The following is an 18419-nucleotide window of genomic DNA, read 5'->3' as shown; positions in this document are numbered from 1 at the left end:
TTGAGGGAGATTTGCTACTGTCCTACAAACCTCTGCACTTGGAGGCCCAACAACTTCAACAAGAAGAAGGTTGCGTAGTAGACATCAAGCTCTTTTCTGGCGCCGTTGCCGGGGAGATGAGTGCTTGAAGGTATATCTTCAGATCTTGCAATCGAATCTTTTAGTTTCTTGTTTTATCACTAGTTTAGTCTATAAAAGAAAATTACAAAAAAATGGAATTGAGGGTGCCTCATATGCTTCATCTTTTTAATGTCTTCCGTGAAAATAAGGATTCTGATAATTGTGCTCAATTGCTAGAGGAAAAATGCATTAAAATGTTTGGCACTAAATCTTTGAACGATGAGCATGATTGCAATGTTGTTAGTATGAATTCTTTGAATACCCTTGATGCTAATGATATGCAAAGCCACAAGCTTGGGGATGCTATGTTTGATGAAGATGATATGTTTAGTCCCCCAAGTTTTGATGAGCAAATTTATTATGTTGAAAGCATGCCTCCTATTTATGATGATTATTGTGATGACACGTATGCTATAAAGAATAAATATAACCATGAAACTTGTCATCATGATTTTAATTTTCAATTGGATTATTCTTCACATGATAGTTATTTTGTTGAGTTTTCTCCCACTACTATTGATGAGAAGAAATTTGCTTATGTGGAGAGTAGTAAAATTTCTATGCAAGTAGATCATGAAAAGAATGCTTTATGTGCTGGTTATATAGTTGAATTCATTCATGATGCTACTGAAAATTATTATGAGAGAGGATCATATGCTTCTACATATTGCAATAATATCAAGTTTCCTCTCTATGTGTTGAAAATCTTGAAGTTTTGCTTGTTTTACCTTCCTATGCTAGTTGATTCTTGTTCCCATAAGTTGTTTGATCACAAAATCCCTATGCATAGGAAGTGGGTTACACTTAAATGTGCTTGTCATATGCTTCATGACGCTCCCATTATGTTTCAATTCTTATCTTTTATGTGAGCATCATTGAAATCATCATGCCTAGCTAAAAAGGCATTAAAGAAAAGCGCTTGTTGGGAGACAATCCAATATTTACCCCTACTGTTTTTGTGTGTCCACATGATTAAGCTACTTTAGTAATCATGTTTTATAGCTTTTGTTTCAATAAAGTGCCATGTAATACCTTTAGGATAGCCTACGGTGATAGTTAATTTGATCTTGCTGAAAAACAGAAACTTTTGCGCGCACGAAAATAATTTTCATAAATCACATGAACGTGCTTTTCAGTTGATTATTTTTGCAGAAGATTAATAAACAAATTTCTTAGGACTTCCTAATTTCTCAGGATTTTTGGAGTTACAGAAGTATTCGAGAGTTACAGATTGCTACAGACTGTTCTGTTTTTGACAGATTCTGTTTTCTATGTGTTGTTTGCTTATTTTGATGAATCTATGAGTAGTATCGGAGGGTATGAACCATAGACAAGTTGGAATAGAGTATATATTACACCAATATGAATTTAGAATGAGTTCACAACTGTACCTAAGTGGTGGTTTTATTTTCTTATACTAACGGAGCTTACGAGTTTTCTGTTGAGTTTTGTGTTGTGAAGTTTTCAAGTTTTGGGTAAAGATTCGATGGACTATGAAATAAGGAGTGGCAAGAGCCTAAGATTGGGGATGCCCAAGGCACCCCAAGGTAATATTCAAGGACAACCAAGAGCCTAAGCTTGGGGTTGCCCCGGAAGGCATCCCCTCTTTCGTCTTCGTTCATCGGTAACTTTACTTGGAGCTATATTTTTATTGACCACATGATATGTGCTTTGCTGGGACCGTCATTTTATTTTGTTAGTATTTGCTTGCTGTTATTTAGAATAATGTTTTGCATCTCTAGTTTCAATAAAAATGTCAAGGATAGCTTTTACCATGCTTATTTTGCAAGTATACATGTTGCTGTTTCAAAACAGAAAGTTACCGCTGTTGCAAAAATTCCCTAGAAAAGTTAGAATATGATAAAATGTTGAATTTTTTTGCATATTGAGCTCTGATAAATTTTCTACAGTGTGGTAAATTTTCATAATTTTTGGAGTTAGGTAAGTATGATGTATCTTGTTGAGTTTTGCATGGATGAAGTTTTTGAGATTTAGGGAAACCAAGATATTAAAGGAATTAAGGAGACGCAAAAGTTCAAGCTTGAGGATGCCCAAGGCACCCCAACATAATATTTCAATAAGTCTCAAGCATCTAAGCTTGGGGATGCCCCGGTAGGCATCCCACCTTTCTTCTTCAACAATTATCGGTTAGTATCGGTTGAGCCTAAGTTTTTGCTTCTTCACATGATGTGTGCTATCCTTGAAATGTCATTTTATTTTGTTTTGCTTGCTGTTCGAATAATATCCCAAGATCTGAAATTCTTAAATGTTAGGGAGTCTTCACATAGTTGCATGATTATTCGACTACTCATTGATCTTCACTTATATCTTTCGGAGTAGTTTGTCATTTGCTCTAGTGCTTCACTTATATCTTTTTAGAGCATGATGGTAGTTTTATTTTTGAAGAAATAGATGAACTCTCGTGCTTCACTTATATTATTTTGAGTAATTTGCTTTGGTTATGAATTTAGTCCTAATATGATGAGAATCCAAGAGGGATATAATAAAGACTTTCATATAAAGTGCATTGAATACTATGAGAAGTTTGATTCCTCATGATTGTTTTGAGATATGAAGATGGTGATATTAGAGTCATGCTAGTGGAGTAGTTGTGAATTTGAGAGATACTTGTGTTAAAGTTTGTGATTCCCGTAGCATGCACGTATGGTGAACCGTTATGTGATGAAGTCGGAGCATGATTTATTTATTGATTGTCTTCCTTATGTGTGGAGGTTGGGATCGCGCGATGGTTAACTCCTATCAACCCTTCCCCTAGGAGCATGCGTGTAGTACTTTGTTTTGATGACTTGTAGATTTTTGCAATAAGTATGTGAGTTTTTTATGACTAATGTTGAGTCCATGGATTATACGCACTCTGACCCTTCCATCATTGTTAGCCTCTCCAATACCGCGCACCTTTCGCCGGTATCATACACCCACCATATACCTTCCTCAAAACAGCCACCATACTGTTGGAAATATGCCCTAGAGGCAATAATAAATGGTTATTATTATATTTCTTTGTTCATGATAATTGTCTATTCTTCATGCTATAATTGTGTTATCCGGAAATCGTAATACATGTGTGAATACATAGACCACAACGTGTCCCTAGTAAGCCTCTAGTTGACTAGCTCATTGATCAACAGATAGTCACGGTTTCCTGACTATGGACATTGGATGTCATTGATAACGGGATCACATCATTAGGAGAATGATGTGATGGACAAGACCCAATCCTAAGCATAGCATAAAAGATCGTGTAGTTTCGTTTGCTAGAGCTTTTCCAATGTCAAGTATCTTTTCCTTAGACCATGAGATCGTACAACTCCCGGATACCGTAGGAGTGCTTTGGGTGTGCCAAACGTCACAACGTAACTGGGTGACTATAAAGGTGCACTACGGGTATCTCCGAAAGTGTCTGTTGGGTTGGCACGGATCGAGACTGGGATTTGTCACTCCGTGTGACGGAGAGGTATCTCTGGGCCCACTCGGTAATGCATCATCATAATGAGCTCAACGTGACCAAGTGGTTGGTAACGGGATCATGCATTACGATACGAGTAAAGTGACTTGCCGGTAACGAGATTGAACGAGGTATTGGGATACCGACGATCGAATCTCGGGCAAGTAACGTATCGATTGACAAAGGGAATTGTATACGGGATTGATTGAATCCTCGACATCGTGGTTCATCCGATGAGATCATCGTGGAACATGTGGGAGCGAACATGGGTATCCAGATCCCGTTGTTGGTTATTGACCGGAGAGTCGTCTCGGTCATGTCTGCATGTCTCCCGAACCCGTAGGGTCTACACACTTAATGTTCGGTGACGCTAGGGTTGTAGAGATATTAGTATGCGGAAACCCGAAAGTTGTTCGGAGTCCCGGATGAGATCCCAGACGTCACGAGGAGTTCCGGAATGGTCCGGAGGTGAAGAATTATATATAGGAAGTCAAGTTTCGGCCACCGGGAAAGTTTCGGGGGTTACCGGTATTGTACCGGGACCACCGGAAGGGTCCCGGGGGTCCACCGGGTGGGGCCACCTATCCCGGAGGGCCCAGTGGGCTGAAGTGGGAAGGGAACCAGCCCCTAGTGGGCTGGGCGCCCCCCCATGGGCCTCCCCCCATGCGCCTAGGGTTGCAAACCCTAGGGTGGGGGGGCTTCCCACTTGCCTTGGGGGGCAAGGCACCCCCTTGACTGCCGCCCCCCACCCTAGATAGGGTTTGGCCGGCGCCCCCCTCCCAGGGGGCCTATATAAAGGGGGGAGGGAGGGCAGGAAGATCTCAGCCTTGGGCGCCTCCCTCCTCCCCTGCTACACCTCTCTCTCTCGTAGAAGCTCGGCGAAGCCCTGCCGGCATCCCGCTACATCCACCACCACGCCGTTGTGCTGCTGGATATCCATCAACCTCTCCTTCCCCCTTGCTGGATAAAGAAGGAGGAGACGTCGCTGCACCGTACGTGTGTTGAACGCGGAGGTGCCGTCCGTTCGGCACTCGGTCTTCGGTGATTTGGATCACGGCGAGTACGACTCCGTCATCCACGTTCATTGGAACGCTTCCGCTCGCGATCTACAAGGGTATGTAGATGCACTCCTTTCCCCTCGTTGCTATTATACTCCATAGATGCATCTTGGTGAGCGTAGGAAAATTTTAAAATTATGCTACGATTCCCAACAGTGGCATCATGAGCCAGGCCTATGCGTAGTTACTATGCACGAGTAGAACACAAAGTAGTTGTGGGCGTTGATGTTGCCAATTCTTCTTGCTGCTACTAGTCCTATCTTGTTTCGGCGGTATTGTAGGATGAAGCGGCCCGGACCGACCTTACACGTACGCTTACATGAGAGAGGTTCCACCGACTGACATGCACTAGTTGCATAAGGTGGCTAGCGGGTGTCTGTCTCTCCTACTTTAGTCGGAATGGATTCGATGAAAAGGGTCCTTATGAAGGGTAAATAGAAATTGGCAAATCACGTTGTGGTCATACGTAGGTAAGAAACGTTCTTGCTAGAAACCTACAAACCATGTAAAAAAACTTGCAACAACAATTAGAGGACGTCTAACTTGTTTTTGCAACATGTGTGATGTGATGTGATATGGCCAGAAGATGTGATGAACGATATATGTGATGTATGAGATTGATCATATTCTTGTAATAGGAATCACGACTTGCATGTCGATGAGTATGACAACCGGCAGGAGCCATAGGAGTTGTCTTTATTATTTTGCATGACCTGCGTGTCATTGAATAACGCCATGTAAATTACTTTACTTTGTTGCTAAACGCGTTAGCCATAGAAGTAGAAGTAATCGTTGGCGTGACGACTTCATGAAGACACAATGATGGAGATCATGATGATGGAGATCATGGTGTCATGCCGGTGACGAAGATGATCATGGTGCCCCGAAGATGGAGATCAAAGGAGCATAATGATATTGGCCATATCATGTCACTATTTGATTGCATGTGATGTTTATCATATTTTTGCATCTTATTTGCTTAGAACGACGGTAGTAAGTAAGATGATCCCTTATGATAATTTCAAGAAAAGTGTTCCCCCTAACTGTGCACCGTTGCGAAGGTTCGTTGTTTCGAAGCACCACGTGATGATCGGGTGTGATAGATTCTAACGTTCGAATACAACGGGTGTTGACGAGCCTAGCATGTACAGACATGGCCTCGGAACACACGCAATACACTTAGGTTGACTTGACGAGCCTAGCATGTACAGACATGGCCTCGGAACACGGAGGACCGAAAGGTCGAGCATGAGTCGTATAGAAAATACGATCAACATGGAGATGTTCACCGATCTTGACTAGTCCGTCTCACGTGATGATCGGACACGGCCTAGTTAACTCGGATCATGTTTCACTTAGATGACTAGAGGGATGTCTATCGGAGTGGGAGTTCATTAAATAATTTGATTATATGAACTTAATTATCATGAACTTAGTCTAAAATCTTTACACTATGTCTTGTAGATCAAATGGCCAACGTTGTCCTCAATTTCAACGCGTTCCTAGAGAAAACCAAGCTGAAAGATGATGGCAGCAACTATACGGACTGGGTCCGGAACCTGAGGATCATCCTCATAGTAGCCAAGAAAGATTATGTCCTAGAAGCACCGCTAGGTGAAGCACCAATCCCAGAAAACCAAGACGTTATGAACGCTTGGCAGCAGCGTGCTGATGATTACTCCCTCGTTCAGTGCGGCATGCTTTACAGCTTAGAACCGGGTCTCCAAAAGCGTTTTGAGAAACATGGAGCATATGAGATGTTCGAGGAGCTGAAAATGGTTTTCCAAGCTCATGCCCGGGTCGAGAGATATGATGTCTCCGACAAGTTCTTCAGCTGTAAAATGGAGGAGAATAGTTCTGTTAGTGAGCACATACTCAGAATGTCTGGGTTGCACAACCGCTTGACTCAGCTGGGAGTTAATCTCCCGGATGACGCGGTCATTGACAGAATCCTCCAGTCGCTTCCACCAAGCTACAAGAGCTTTGTGATGAACTTCAATATGCAGGGGATGGAAAAGACCATTCCTGAGGTATATTCGATGCTGAAATCAGCGGAGGTGGACATCAGAAAAGAACATCAAGTGTTGATGGTGAATAAAACCACTAAGTTCAAGAAGGGCAAGGGTAAGAAGAACTTCAAGAAGGACGGCAAGGGAGTTGCCGCGCCCGGTAAACCAGTTACTGGGAAGAAGTCAAAGAATGGACCCAAGCCTGAAACTGAGTGCTTTTATTGCAAGGGAAGTGGTCACTGGAAGCGGAACTGCCCCAAATACTTAGCGGAAAAGAAGGCCGGCAACACCAAAGGTATATGTGATATACATGTAATTGATGTGTACCTTACCAGTACTCATAGTAGCTCCTGGGTATTTGATACCGGTGCGGTTGCTCATATTTGTAACTCAAAACAGGAACTACGGAATAAACGGAGACTGGCGAAGGACGAGGTGACGATGCGCGTCGGGAATGGTTCCAAGGTCGATGTGATCGCCGTCGGCACGCTACCTCTGCATCTACCCACGGGATTAGTTTTAAACCTCAATAATTGTTATTTAGTGCCAGCTTTGAGCATGAACATTGTATCTGGATCTCGTTTAATTCGAGATGGCTACTCATTTAAATCCGAGAATAATGGTTGTTCTATTTATTTGAGAGATATGTTTTATGGTCATGCCCCGCTGGTCAATGGTTTATTCTTGATGAATCTCGAACGTGATGTTACACATGTTCATAGTGTGAATACCAAAAGATGTAAAGTTGATAACGATAGTCCCACATACTTGTGGCACTGCCGCCTTGGTCACATTGGTGTCAAGCGCATGAAGAAGCTCCATGCTGATGGACTTTTGGAGTCTCTTGATTACGAATCATTTGACACGTGCGAACCATGCCTCATGGGTAAGATGGCCAAGACTCCGTTCTCCGGAACAATGGAGCGAGCAACCAACTTATTGGAAATCATACATACCGATGTGTGCGGTCCAATGAGTGTTGAGGCTCGCGGAGGATATCGTTATGTTCTCACTCTCACTGATGATTTAAGTAGATATGGGTATGTCTACCTAATGAAACACAAGTCTGAAACCTTTGAAAAGTTCAAGGAATTTCAGAGTGAAGTTGAGAATCAACGTGACAGGAAAATAAAATTCTTACGATCAGATCGTGGTGGAGAATATTTAAGTCACGAATTTGGTACACACTTAAGGAAATGTGGAATAGTTTCACAACTCACGCCGCCTGGAACACCTCAGAGAAATGGTGTGTCCGAACGTCGTAATCGCACTCTATTGGATATGGTGCGATCTATGATGTCTCTTACCGATTTACCGCTCTCATTTTGGGGCTATGCTTTAGAGACTGCCGCATTCACTTTAAATAGGGCTCCGTCGAAATCCGTTGAGACGACACCGTATGAATTATGGTTTGGGAAGAAACCTAAGCTGTCGTTTCTAAAAGTTTGGGGATGCGATGCTTATGTCAAGAAACTTCAACCTGAAAAGCTCGAACCCAATTCGGAGAAATGCGTCTTCATAGGATACCCTAAGGAAACCATTGGGTATACCTTCTACCTCAGATCCGAAGGCAAGATCTTCGTTGCCAAGAACGGGTCCTTTATGGAGAAGGAGTTTCTCTCGAAAGAATTGAGTGGGAGGAAAGTGGAACTTGATGAGGTGATAGTCACCCCTTCCGAACCGGAAAGTAGCGCAGCACGGGAAAATGTTCCTGTGGTGCCTACACCGACTGGGGAGGAAGTCGATGATGATGATCATGAATCTTCGGATCAAGTTACTACTGAACTTCGTAGGTCTACAAGGACACGTTCCGCACCAGAGTGGTACAGCAACCCTGTCCTGGAAATCATGTTGTTAGACAACGGTGAACCTTCGAACTATGAAGAAGCGATGGCAGCCCCAGATTCCGACAAATGGCTAGAAGCCATGAAATCCGAGATAGGATCCATGAATGAAAACGAAGTATGGACTTTGACTGACTTGCCCGATGATCGGCGAGCCATAGAAAACAAATGGATCTTTAAGAAGAAGACAGACGCGGATGGTAATGTAACCATCTATAAGGCTCAACTTGTCGCTAAGGGTTATCGACAAGTTCAAGGGGTTGACTACGATGAGACTTTCTCACCCGTAGCGAAGCTGAAGTCCGTCCGAATCATGTTAGCAATTGCCGCATACTATGATTATGAGATATGGCAGATGGACGTCAAAACGGCATTCCTTAACGGCTTCCTTAAGGAAGAGTTGTATATGATGCAGCCGGAAGGTTTTGTCGATCCTAAGAATGCTAACAAAGTATGCAAGCTCCAGCGCTCAATCTATGGGCTGGTGCAAGTATCTCGGAGTTGGAACATTCGCTTTGATGAGATGATCAAAGCGTTTGGGTTTACACAGACTTATGGAGAAGCCTGTGTTTACAAGAAAGTGAGTGGGAGCTCTGTAGCATTTCTCATATTATATGTGGATGACATACTATTGATGGGAAATGATATGGAATTCTTGGAAAGTATAAAGGCCTATTTGAATAAGTGTTTTTCAATGAAGGACCTTGGAGAAGCTGCTTATATATTAGGCATCAAGATCTATAGAGATAGATCAAGACGCCTCATTGGTCTTTCACAGAGTACATACCTTGACAAGATATTGAAGAAGTTCAATATGGATCAGTCCAAGAAGGGGTTCTTGCCTGTATTGCAGGGTGTGCAATTGAGCACGGCTCAATGCCCGACCATGGCAGAAGATAGAGAAAAGATGAGTGTCATCCCCTATGACTCGGCCATAGGGTCTATTATGTATGCCATGCTGTGTACCAGACCTGATGTAAACCTTGCCGTGAGTTTGGTAGGAAGGTACCAAAGTAATCCCGGCATGGAACACTGGACAACTGTCAAAAATATCCTGAAGTACCTGAAGAGGACTAAGGATATGTTTCTCGTTTATGGAGGTGACGAAGAGCTCGTCGGAAAGGGTTACGTCGACGCTAGCTTCGACACAGATCTGGATGACTCGAAGTCACAAACCGGATACGTGTATATTTTGAATGAGGAGCAGTAAGCTGGTGCAGTTGCAAGCAAAGCGTCGTGGCGGGATCTACATGTGAAGCGGAGTACATGGCAGCCTCGGAGGCAGCATAGGAAGCAGTCTGGATGAAGGAGTTCATTACCGACCTAGGGGTGATTCCCAATGCGTCGGGCCCGATGACTCTCTTCTGTGACAACACTGGAGCTATTGCCCTTGCGAAGGAGCCCAGGTTTCACAGGAAGACCAGGCATATCAAGCGTCGCTTCAACTCCATTCGTGAAAGTGTTCAAAATGGAGACATAGATATTTGTAAAGTACATACGGACCTGAATGTAGCAGATCCGTTGACTAAACCTCTCCCTAGAGCAAAACATGATCAACACCAGGACGCAATGGGTGTTCGATTCATCACAATGTAACTAGATTATTGACTCTAGTGCAAGTGGGAGACTGTTGGAAATATGCCCTAGAGGCAATAATAAATGGTTATTATTATATTTCTTTGTTCATGATAATTGTCTATTCTTCATGCTATAATTGTGTTATCCGGAAATCGTAATACATGTGTGAATACATAGACCACAACGTGTCCCTAGTAAGCCTCTAGTTGACTAGCTCGTTGATCAACAGATAGTCACGGTTTCCTGACTATGGACATTGGATGTCATTGATAACGGGATCACATCATTAGGAGAATGATGTGATGGACAAGACCCAATCCTAAGCATAGCATAAAAGATTGTGTAGTTTCGTTTGCTAGAGCTTTTCCAATGTCAAGTATCTTTTCCTTAGACCATGAGATCGTACAACTCCCGGATACCGTAGGAGTGCTTTGGGTGTGCCAAACGTCACAACGTAACTGGGTGACTATAAAGGTGCACTACGGGTATCTCCGAAAGTGTCTGTTGGGTTGGCACGGATCGAGACTGGGATTTGTCACTCCGTGTGACGGAGAGGTATCTCTGGGCCCACTCGGTAATGCATCATCATAATGAGCTCAATGTGACTAAGACGTTAGTCACGGGATCATGCGTTACGGTACGAGTAAAGAGACTTGCCGGTAACGAGATTGAACAAGGTATTGGGATACCGACGATCGAATCTCGGGCAAGGAACATACCGATTGACAAAGGGAATTGTATACGGGATTGATTGAATCCTCGACATCGTGGTTCATCCGATGAGATCATCGTGGAACATGTGGGAGCCAACATGGGTATCCAGATCCCGCTGTTGGTTATTGACCGGAGAGGCGTCTCGGTCATGTCTGCATGTCTCCCGAACCCGTAGGGTCTACACACTTAAGGTTCGGTGACGCTAGGGTTGTAGAGATATGTGTATGCGAAAACCCGAAAGTTGTTTGGAGTCCCAGATGAGATCCCGGACATCACGAGGAGTTCCGGAATGGTCCGGAGGTGAAGAATTATATATAGGAAGTCAAGTTTCGGCCACCGGGAAAGTTTCGGGGGTTACCGGTATTGTACCGGGACCACCGGAAGGGTCCCGGGGGTCCACCGGGTGGGGCCACCTATCCCGGAGGGGCCCGTGGGCTGAAGTGGGAAGGGAACCAGCCCCTAGTGGGCTGGGCTCCCCCCCATGGGCCTCCCCCCATGCGCCTAGGGTTGCAAACCCTAGGGTGGGGGGGCTTCCCACTTGCCTTGGGGGGCAAGGCACCCCCTTGGCCGCCGCCCCCCACCCTAGATGGGGTTTGGCCGGTGCCCCCCTCCCAGGGGGCCTATATAAAGGGGGGGAGGGAGGGCAGGAAGATCTCAGCCTTGGGCGCCTCCCTCCTCCCCTGCTACACCTCTCTCTCTCGTAGAAGCTCGGCGAAGCCCTGCCGGCGTCCCGCTACATCCACCACCACGCCGTCGTGCTGCTGGATCTCCATCAACCTCTCCTTCCCCGTTGCTGGATCAAGAAGGAGGAGACGTCGCTGCACCGTACGTGTGTTGAATGCGGAGGTGCCGTCCGTTCGGCACTCGGTCATCGGTGATTTGGATCACGACGAGTACGACTCCGTCATCCACGTTCATTGGAACGCTTCCGCTCGCGATCTACAAGGGTATGTAGATGCACTCCTTTCCCCTCGTTGCTAGTATACTCCATAGATGCATCTTGGTGAGTGTAGGAAAATTTTAAAATTATGCTACGATTCCCAACACATACCTACCTATCATGGCATTTCCATAGCCATTTCGAGATATATTGCCATGCAACTTTCCACCGTTCCGTTTATTATGACACGCTCCATCATTGTCATATTGCTTTGCATGATCATGTAGATGACATCATATTTGTGGCAAAGCCACCATTCATAAATCTTTCATACATGTCACTTTTGATTCATTTCATATCCCGGTACACCGTCGGAGGCATTCATATAGAGTCATATTTTGTTCTAAGTATTGAGTTGTAATTCTTGAGTTGTTAGTTAATAAAAGTGTGATGATCTTCATTATTAGAGCATTGTCCCATGTGAGGAAAGGATGATGGAGACTATGATTCCCCCACAAGTCGGGATGAGACTCCGGACGAAAAATAAAAAAAAGAGAAAAAAGAGGCCATAAAAAAAGAGAAAAGGCCCAAATAAAAAAAACAAAAAAAGAGAGAAAAAGAGAGAAGGGGCAATGCTACTATCCTTTTACCACACTTGTGCTTCAAAGTAGTACCATGATCTTCATGATAGAGAGTCTCCTATGTTGTCACTTTCATATACTAGTGGGAATTTTTCATTATAGAACTTGGCTTGTATATTCCAATGATGGGCTTCCTCAAATTTCCCTAGGTCTTCGTGAGCAAGCAAGTTGGATAAACACCCACTTAGTTTCCTTTTGAGCTTTCATACACTTATAGCTCTAGTGCATCCGTTGCATGGCAATCCCCACTCACTCAAGTTGATATCTATTGATGGGCATCTCCATAGCCCGTTGATATGCCTAGTTGATGTGAGACTATCTTCCTCCTTTTTGTCTTCTCCACAACCACCATTCTATTCCACCTATAGTGCTATGTCCATGGCTCACGCTCATGTATTGCGTGAAGATTGAAAAAGTTTGAGAATACTAAAGTATGAAACAATTGCTTGGCTGAAACTGGGGTTGTGCATGATTTAAATATTTTGTGTGATGAAGATACAGCATAGCCAGACTATATGATTTTGTAGGGATAGCTTTCTTTGGCCATGATATTTTGAGAAGACATGATTGCTTTGTTAGTATGCTTGAAGTATTATTGTTTTTATGTCAATATTAAACTTTTGTTTTGAATCTTATGGATCTGAATATTCTTGCCACAATAAAGAGAATTACATTGAAAATTATGTTAGGTAGGATTCCACATCAAAAATTCTGTTTTTATCATTTACCTACTCGAGGACGAGCATGGATTAAGCTTGGGGATGCTTGATACGTCTCCAATGTATGTATAATTTTTTTTATTGTTCCATGCTATTATATTATCCATCTTAGATGTTTTATATGCATTTATATGCTATTTTATATGATTTTTGGGACTAACCTATTAACCTAGAGCCCAGTGCTAGTTTCTGTTTTTTCCTTGTTTTTGATTTTTACAGAAAAGGAATACCAAACGGAGTCCAATTGACGTGCCAATTTTTGATGATTTCTAATGGACCAAAAGAAGCCCCCGGAGTAAAAGAGTTGGGCCAGAAGAGTCCCGAGCCGTCCATGAGGGTGGAGGGCGCGCCCACCCCCCTGGGCGCGTCCCCCTATCTCGTGGACGACTCGGAGACCCCCCCTGACGTGAGACCTACGCCAAAAATTCCTATAAATACAGAAACCTCCAGAAAATAACCTTGATCGGGAGTTCCGCCGCCGCAAGCCTCTGTAGCCACCAAAAACCAATCGAGACCCTGTTCCGGCACCCTGCCGGAGGGAGGAATCCCTCTCCGGAGGCCATCATCATCATCCCGGCGCTCTCCATGACGAGGAGGGAGTAGTTCACCCTCGGGGCTGAGGGTATGTACCAGTAGCTATGTGTTTGATCTCTCTCTCTCTCTCTCGTGTTCTTGATTTGGCACGATCTTGATGTATCGCGAGCTTTGCTATTATAGTTGGATCTTATGATGTTTCTCCCCCTCTACTCTTTTGTAATGGATTGAGTTTTCCCTTTGAAGTTATCTTATCGGATTGAGTCTTTAAGGATTGGAGAACACTTGATGTATGTCTTGCATGTGCTTATCTGTGGTGACAATGGGATATTCACGTGATCAACTTGATGTATGTTTTGGTGATCAACTTGCGGGTTCAGTGACCTTGTGAACTTATGCATAGGGGTTGGCGCACGTTTTCGTCTTGACTCTCCGGTAGAAACTTTGGGGCACTCTTTGAAGTTCTTTGTGTTGGTTGAATAGATGAATCTGAGATTGTGTGATGCATATCGTATAATCATACCCACGGATACTTGAGGTGACATTGGGGTATCTAGGTGACATTAGGGTTTTGGTTGATTTGTGTCTTAAGGTGTTATTCTAGTACGAACTCTAGGATAGATTGAACGGAAAGAATAGCTTCATGTTATTTTACTACGGACTCTTGAATAGATCGATTAGAAAGAATAACTTTGAGGTGATTTCGTACCCTACAATAATCTCTTCGTTTGTTCTCCGCTATTAGTGACTTTGGAGTGACTCTTTGTTGCATGTTGAGGGATAGTTATATGATCCAATTATATTGTTATTGTTGAGAGGACTTGCACTAGTGAAAGTATGAACCCTAGGCCTTGTTTCAACGTATTGCAATACCGTTTGTGCTCACTTTTATTACTTGTTACCTTGCTGTTTTTATAATTTCATATTACAAAAACCTTTATCTACCATCCATATTGCACTTGTATCACCATCTCTTCGCCGAACTAGTGCACCTATACAATTTACCATTGTATTGGGTGTGTTGGGGACACAAGAGACTCTTTGTTATTTGGTTGTAGGGTTGTTTGAGAGAGACCATCTTCATCCTACACCTCCCACGGATTGATAAACCTTAGGTCATCCACTTGAGGGAGATTTGCTACTGTCCTACAAACCTCTGCACTTGGAGGCCCAACAACGTCTACAAGAAGAAGGTTGCGTAGTAGACATCAAGCTCTTTTCTGGCGCCGTTGTCGGGGAGATGAGTGCTTGAAGGTATATCTTCAGATCTTGCAATCGAATCTTTTAGTTTCTTGTTTTATCACTAGTTTAGTCTATAAAAGAAAATTACAAAAAAAATGGAATTGAGGGTGCCTCATATGCTTCATCTTTTTAATGTCTTCCGTGAAAATAAGGATTCCGATAATTGTGCTCAATTGCTAGAGGAAGAATGTATTAAAATGTTTGGCACTAAATCTTTGAATGATGAGCATGATTGCAATGTTGTTAGTATGAATTCTTTGAATACCCTTGATGCTAATGATATGCAAAGCCACAAGCTTGGGGATGCTATGTTTGATGAAGATGATATGTTTAGTCCCCCAAGTTTTGATGAGCAAATTTATTATGTTGAAAGCATGCCTCCTATACGTCATGTACACATTAAAATTAACCATTGCATATTTAACAGATTTTTGTAAAATATAAGAAAATGTTCATGATGTTGCTTTGTAAAAATGGTCATTATATATTTCAAAAAATGTTCAATGTGTTTTAAAAAAACGTCATTATATATTTAGAAAAAATTTCAGTGTATTTATAAAACAGATCCTTATTTAATTAGATATTTTGAATACACATCATACAATTATATATAGTTAATTTGAAAATACATCTGAACATTTTAAAATGCACGTTGAATTTTTTTCTAATACATAGAGAATTTTTTTAATAATGTTGAACATTTTTAAATACACGATTAACATTTTCTACATACACACTGTACATTCTTTAAATTATTTTATAATTCATTATAATATTTTTAGTTAATGTGAAAAAACTTAAACTATACTATAAACCTTTAGTTAATACATATTTGAATATATATTTTACTATAGGCTGATCAATATTTTAATTATATGATGAACATTTTTTAATATATGTTGAACACATTTTTGACACATGGTTAACTTTTTTGATACAGATTAACACATGTGGTAAGCAATTCAAACTATTCAAAAAATATACCCGGGTGGTTGAGTTCGGTTTGAGGCGCTCGGCTGTAGATGCTCTTAGATGTCCAACTCAGACCTATGGCTGAAATAAAAACTCAAAACTCGTGAGCTAAACGAGTAGTTCGTGAATCGGCTCAGCTCGACTTGAACTTGTTGCCAAATTAATGAGTTGAACCGAGTTTCAATCTTATCTCGTAATAAAATGAGTTAAAAGAGCCGAGCTAACAAGCTACTTGTTTAACTCATTAAGCTCTTTAATTAGAATGGGCGTGATATAAACACCCACATTTTTGTTGACTATTGTCATTTTTAGAGTGCACCGAGTGTCCCTCTGGTTTAATTTATTGATTGTTGTGATTCGTGAAGAATAATATGTGGCTACTCAAATGGGTCATGGTGTAATCCCATGCATAAATGGCAATCCTCATCTAAAAAAGGAAGAAAAGTTAGCTAAATGTGAGCATCACAGTTCATAGTACGTCCTTCAACAATAAATTCGCAGCTAGTAAAATCTGTCGCTCCAGCACGAATCTCCTTAATGATAGCACTCTACCTTCCTTCTGTACCATTTTTTATCTCCGTGACAACTGCTTTGCAATCACATGCAATAACGATGCGGTCTAGCGATAGATCAAGAGCTAGTGCCAAAGCTTCGCGGCAGGCGAGTGCCTCCAACGTCGTTGGTTCTGCTATGTCATTGAAAACCATAGTTGAAGAACCCAAAAAAAAAAAACCCTGAATGATCGCTACACACTGTCACAACTGCCCAGCTCCTTCCCTTCCTTGCTAGTCCAGCATCTATCTGGACCTTTGCCACTCCCCAGTCTGGTGCTCTCCACTCCATCGCACTTGACCTTGAAACCATCACTTACTGCGGTGCATGTAGCTCTCACCTTTACACCATGGGTTGAGTCGCAAGCCGCACCCAGATAGTTATGTTTTTTGGTTTCTGCCTTCTTCCCGTGGTACACTATTGGATGATCGCACACGCTTGTTTTTACATCTCTGCTGCAAAACCAGAACGCAGTTTTTCTGCACTAGAAACCAGGGATGCATTTTTGTGTCTTCTTCAACTCTAGTAAGCTCCTTCTATCTCTTTTCCATTCCTCTATCTACACAACGTGCTCTTCGAGGTAGCTCTACACGAAAAGATGCACTCGTGCCTGGTTCCATTCAGCGATCGGTTGTAGTTTCGTCACCGTACATGCTCATTCTTGTTCCGTTGAGCTGTTTTGTATGATTTTGTCAATTCGCCGCACCGATCGATTGTTTGAATTTCCTTTCAACCCTAAATCCCGTTCCACAACATTCGTGTTGCAAGTTTCCTGTTTCGACGATCGTAGACGAGAAGATCATATATTTCTCATGGTTGTACATATGGATATGTGTAATGTGATTTAAGACACTGCTTAATTATTCCTCTAGTCGGCGTGGTTTCTCTCGGTCTCCTCTCTCGCATCTTGCTGCGGTAGCGTCATCGTCGCCGTCGTTCATCTCGGCCTTCTCTCCATGATCCTACTGCAGTTCAGCCGCCATGGCGCGCACACTGACGGAGTTCTTCTCCTCTGTTCTCTGCCACCGACGGGGTCGATCATCTCGGCCTCCTCTCTCTCGTCCCACTACACTGGAGTCGTTCCGGCGTCGATCATCTCGGCCTCCTCTCTCGTCCTACTGCACGGACGATACCATGGCGCGAGCACTGCATTCTCCTCCTCTGCCCACTGTCTTTGCGCGAGCACCGCGACTAGTTCGTCGACGGTGTCGCTCGCCGTGCCGCCGATGGGGTCGCTCGTCCACGACTCCATGCTCGTCATGTCGGCCACGGCGCCACGGCCACTATCCACCGCAGTCGCCATGGTCCGACGCACACTGCATTTCTTCTCCCACTTCCTCTGCTATCTCTTAACCCTGTGTGCTAAGTGCAAGTGCTAGCTCTTAATGATACCCCATGCGGGCAACCAAATAGCGTGTAGTTGCATGCACCGAGACAATGCAGGCAACCAAACAACGTGCCAAAGTTGATCCCCTAATGCAGGAAGTCCATATGCAGGCAACCAAACAACTCGCAGATGTCGCATATGAGGCTGTTTTTCCATAGCCAGGCTGGGTTGAGATGTCTATGCAATGCAACTACTATTCACTACGGCAACCAAACACGCCCTAGATGCTCTTAGATCTCCAACTCGGACCTAGGACTGAAATAAATACTCGAAAATCATGAGCTAAACCAGTAGTTCGTGACTCGGCTCGGTTCGACTTGAACTCGTTGACTAATGAGGCGAGCTGAGTTTCAATCTTAGCTCGTTAACAAAATGAGTTAAAAAAGCCGAGATAACAAGCTACTCGTTTAACTCATTAAGCTCTTTTATTAGAATGGGCATGATATAAATACCAACATTTTTGTCGACTATTATCATTTTTAGAGTGCACTGAGTGGCCCTCTAGTTTAAATTATTGACTGTTGTGATTTGTGAAGAATAATATGTGGCTACTGATATGCTTTTGTTGATCAATTGCATACATAACATGCATACCTTTTTTGAAAAATCATAATACATATACCTTTTTGTTCATGTTTATAACAACTTTAACGAGTTAAACGAGCTAGCTCGCGAGTTACACAAGTGAAACCGAGTTTGCATC

Source organism: Triticum aestivum, chromosome 5D (assembly GCF_018294505.1).
Source record: "Triticum aestivum cultivar Chinese Spring chromosome 5D, IWGSC CS RefSeq v2.1, whole genome shotgun sequence".
Lineage (NCBI taxonomy): Eukaryota > Viridiplantae > Streptophyta > Magnoliopsida > Poales > Poaceae > Triticum > Triticum aestivum.
Note: the sequence above shows the minus strand (reverse complement) of the source record.